General features: G+C 34.8%; 1 pseudogene across 1 annotated transcript; it reads right to left on the bottom strand.

The window, feature by feature from the left end:
* Positions 1 to 3,646: 3,646 nt before the first annotated feature.
* On the bottom strand, positions 3,647 to 4,113 carry LOC308647684 (AP-1 complex subunit sigma-3-like; annotated as a pseudogene). Its single transcript has one exon. The product of its transcript is annotated as an AP-1 complex subunit sigma-3-like (transcript).
* Positions 4,114 to 5,056: the final 943 nt, after the last annotated feature.

Below are 5,056 nucleotides of genomic sequence, written 5' to 3'. Positions count from 1 at the left end.
ATTTGACTATGTGCAGAATAACAAAAGTAAAATTTTGCAAATATCTGAATACAATCAATAATGGAAAGTATAAACTTAGTGGTTCTGTGCTGTGGAATCAGATAGATATGGAATTGAATGTGTGCATCACCCAATGTTAATGGATCAGAGGTCTTTAATACTGTTGGAATTATCTCTGCTTGATTGTTTCCAATCCTCCAGGAGAAAATAAACCTGTACACAAAGAGACTGTCAATCTTATTCAACATTGTATTTCTTACAACCATTTTTGGTCTGTTGTGTTTTAAAAATATAAAAGCAATACATAGACCTTGAATATAATGGTGAATATTTTTTTGTATTATCTTATATAGCAAAGAGAAGCATTGAAAGAGTTTAAATAGTAGAAGGGGTAGGGAGCACTGGTAGTAAAGTAATATATTAAGAAAAATAAACAAGTTTGGGAGATGGAGTGTGTATCCACATTAAAGAGTAATTATTAGATGTGATTTCATAGAATGTTAGGACTGACAATGAAAGTGAATTTCAATGGTTTTCACTTTAAAATAAATAGCTCCAAATTGAAAGCTATGGCTTTCTAATCTTGATACTTTTATAATTATCTCTCCATTTCTAAAACCTCATTCCATGAGTTAAACTCTCAATCCTTTCTTAAGTGGAGAGCAAAAGGTCTGCCTGGGAAGGTCCTGATCTTTTGCTAAGTAGATGTCAATGTGAATTCACAAGTCTTCCTACTTTTGAGGGGGTGGAAGAAATGCTGAAATGGCATTATCTATGCATGTTATGTTCTAACTTTTGAAACATACACATCCAGTTTGTTTTATGCTAGCCCTTATTTGGTAGGAAAAAAATGACAAGGGGCCATTTCCTATTCTGTCTGTGCTCTGAGCCAAGTTTAAAGTGCTTGCTGTTAATATTTCAACAGAAGCCTTGAGTTTTGACAAGTTATGCCAAGTTCAGAATAAGATGAATAATGAACCATGATGGGTAGTTGGTCTCATTTTCAGGGATTGCTTAGGAAAAGAGAAATATGCATAGTATTTCCTTGATGCGATTCGAAGTTTTTCATCTAGGTCAGCCGATTTTCCTTGGAAGATAACACACTGATGTTCGACACCAGATCTTTTTTATTCCAAAATTTGCCTGAATAGAATATTCATTTCCTTTTCCAGGGAACCACATGGATCATGGATTTGTTTGGAAAATAGCTTCCTTCCCTGATCACTTCGTACTACTAAGTTTGTATTTATTCAAAAGTTCCCAATTCACTGTTTTTTTTTTTTTTTCTCTCCTCTCTACATAATTTGCGGTATATGCCTTGTTTCATTGACATAAATAAAAAGCAGTTTCTATCTCCAGGCTCATGTGGTGAAATCCCTACAGCAGTGATTGTCTCACCCCATGGGACTCTCTTATGCTTCAACACTACCATTTTTCTTTTTTTAAAATTTTTTAAAATATTTTATTTGGAAGCATTATACAAGCTGAATATTTATTGCCATTCCTTACACTTGGTACCCTTGTTATAATTATACAATACAAAGAAAACGTAATACTATTTTCACCAAAACCCATAAAAGATGCCCCCCAAATTCCTCAAACTTACCCCAGTGTGCCACAAAGACATAATCATTTTCTGTATGTAACAGGAAGTCTGAGAATATCTATGCATAGCTAGACAGTATCTAATATGGTATTATCCAGAACATATTTAGTACATTTAATGAGGTTCAAAAAATACCTTCATCCAAAAATAATGGAAAGGAACCAGAAAAACCGTGATATATTTACATGAAAGTACAAAATCCTTTATAAAATTGTCTTGAAAAACAGAGTTTTACCATATTTACCAAAAAAAAGTTAAAGAACTAAAGAAACAGTAAACACGGTGATAAAAAATGATAAACTTCAGTCTGATGCCATAATTGCAATCATATTATTAATTTGAGGAAATAGTTAAAAGCCCAATGATTATTCCATATACTCATCTGAACTATTTCCTTTAAATAATGGTTATATTGGGGAATTGGTCAAGTCAGCCCTCTGTTCTTGTACTCCCATCTTGCCTTTTTCCCTGAAGCACTCTACTGAGATGACCCACAGAGGACGTATTTCCATCATGTTCTATGAGGGGGGTGCCATATGGAATCTGCTGGCTTGCCTTAAGAAAAGCACTAGGAGGCACTGACAGCTCCACTATGAGCGATACCAGCCCTCGAGACTCCCATTGAAAATGTACAGGTAAGATTTCAGAGAAAGGCACCAAGACAGAACAGTGCAAGCTATTTCCCCATAATGTGTCGGATCACATTTTTGTGTTTTGTTTTGTTTTGTTTTTGGTACCGAGGACTGAACCCAGGAGCACTTAACCACTGAGCCACATCCCCAGCCCTTTTTTATGTTTTATTTAGAGATAGGGTCTCGATGCATTACTTAGGGCCTCTCTAATTTGCTGAGGCTGGCTTTGAACTCAAAATCCTCCTGCCTCAACTTAATGAGCCACTGGGATTACAGGCATGTGCCACCAGGCCCAGCTCAGATCATATTTAATTCTACCTAGTCATGTAGAATTTTCATTCCAGGAAGCATTAAGGTAATATATTTACAGTAATGACAAGCAGAAAATTTGGGGAAGGGAGGAGGAAAATCATCCACCATTTGTACTGCAATGATAGCTAATAAATGCCCTTAGTAAGCCTAATAAGCAATGACTTAAAATATATTAAATTTACATTAAAAATATTTGAAATAAAACCTCTCAAGCAACTAAGAGTGCTTTTAACATAAGAAATTTTAAAAATAGTAGTAGCAATAATAATTATTGCATTGTTATTAATCCCTAATATCCTATTTTTATAATAAAGAATGTCACAGACACTAGATCTTTGGATCTCTAAAAATCTTAATAAATATTTAGAGTTTGTAGAAAACATAACCTTACTGGAATGTCCCTTATATTCAACTAAAAGGAAAAACTAAAACCTCAGCCTAGGTAGCAGCTCCTAAAGCCTCAAGAACACTTGTGAAGTTCTATACTTTCTTTGGTTATCGTCTCTAATTCCAATCCTCAAAAAATAAATGAATCCAGAACATTAAAATAAGATACATTGTATCTGGTCTGAAATTACAGTATTATTAAGTATTTGAAAAATATCCAGCATTAGGTATGAACTCAACTATTAACATAAGTTTGAATTAATATATACTTTTAAAAATTAAATATCGAGGAAAGGCATTAATACTATATACTTTATTTTAAGAATCACAGGTTATCAACAATACAGTTTTCAACCTGTCAGTAGGAGGTCAAATGCAATGCAAATGTATTGCAATCATTTTTTTCAAAATTAGCTTTAAAATATCACATGGAGTTAAAACATTGCAAACAACTATTCATCCGTTGGGTTATTCAACAGTCGTTTCAAGAAACCAGGCACACAAAAAGTACTCATATATAGTATAATACAGATGTGTAGCAATTATAAATATATCATGTTAAATGACTTAAATTTGTGCTAGTTAACAAAGAATCCCTTTAAGTTATTTTTGGCATGGTGCCAGAGGCTTTGTCAAGACTGATTGTAAGGCATTGCTTGTTTGTAAATTTACAATTCATAGCACTCGGAGTCTTCAAGTAGATGTACAGTTAAAATGTAGGTTTGTTCATGTATTCTTCCATTGTCTCTTGTAACATATCAGAGTCTTCAATAGCTTTTACAGCAGTTTTCTTGGATGTTTCCTAAATTTCTCCACCTATTATAAATTCATCAAGGATAAAATATGCCTTTTCAAAATTAAAGATAATATCCAGCTCGCAGACATTTCCAAAGTATTTGTCCAGCAACTCCACATAACGGTGAACGATCTCTAGTGTCAAAAGCTCATTGTCTTGATTTCCTACTGCACAGCAAAAATACAAACTAGCATACACCTTTTATAAACAAGTTTTAGCTCCTTCCAGTCAAGAAAACTGCTTGTCCTGTGACCACGAGAGAGAATAATCTGAACAATTTCCCGAGTGACCTTTTTCCTTTCTTTGTCGGGGAGGGTGGTGTACCCTTTCTGCAGCCGCAGTTTCGCTTGTCGACTGAAGAGCAATATGAAATGTATCATGGTGACCCAGCCGCCACCACCCCTGTCCTGAAAGCCACTACCATTTTTCTTTACCAATTATCACCATCTCATACTCTCACATTTTTCTTTCCTTGCTAGATGAGATTTCATGGAATTGCCCCAAGTCTCCTCCTCTCAAGATGTCTCTATCACTTTGCCTATATTATTTATTAGGAAAAAATGTGAACTCTATTTAAATATAAAGCCACACCACCGTGACGTATACCTGAGTAGCCAGTATTTCTGGAGCTAATCTGACTACTGTCTGGAGAGGTTCCACTTAACCACATAGCTTCACTTACTACCTGGCCATTTGGCAATGTCAGGAAAACCCATAGAATTTTTTATTTTCACTCATCTAAATAGATCATTATTTCACACTTTCCAATCATTTTCTACTTCAGTATCTCTTATCATTTTCAGCTGGTAATCATAGCTGACAGCTGATATGCACAGATTGAATTATTGTGACATACATAGAGGCACAGTATGCATCTCCCTTTTATAATGATTTGTAAGCTTCTTGCTTATATATATATATATGGTAAGACAGAGAGTCCCTGCTTCCTATAAAAACCCAGCCCCTTTCATGTACTTAATGGCTCTGTTCCTGCAGTTGCTTTCCCTCCATCCACACCTTCAATCTCGTCTGCCTGGTTGGTTTCTCTTCTACAGAATCAGATTCAAGCAACACTCCAAATGAGCCCTTCTTCCTTTTTCTTGTTGTGTCTCTGGTTGAAGCCAACTTCTATGCAACTTTTACTGGAAAACCTCTTTGAAGAGTTGTCTTCTGAAAGTTCCGTACTTTGAATCTTCCTTCCCTCCATTAATGGCTTCAATTTGGAAAGGAGATGATGGAGTTAATTTGTAAATTTGAAATGTTGATAAATGTTGCAAATCTGCCTTCCATTAAAATTATATTAAAGCATATTATCACCAAAAG

The sequence above is a fragment of the Spermophilus citellus genome (assembly GCF_964194105.1).
Source record: "Spermophilus citellus genome assembly, chromosome: 1".
In the NCBI taxonomy this organism is placed as follows: domain Eukaryota; kingdom Metazoa; phylum Chordata; class Mammalia; order Rodentia; family Sciuridae; genus Spermophilus; species Spermophilus citellus.
The sequence above is the reverse complement of the archived record's forward strand: the minus strand, read 5'-3'. Positions and strand labels throughout refer to the sequence as shown.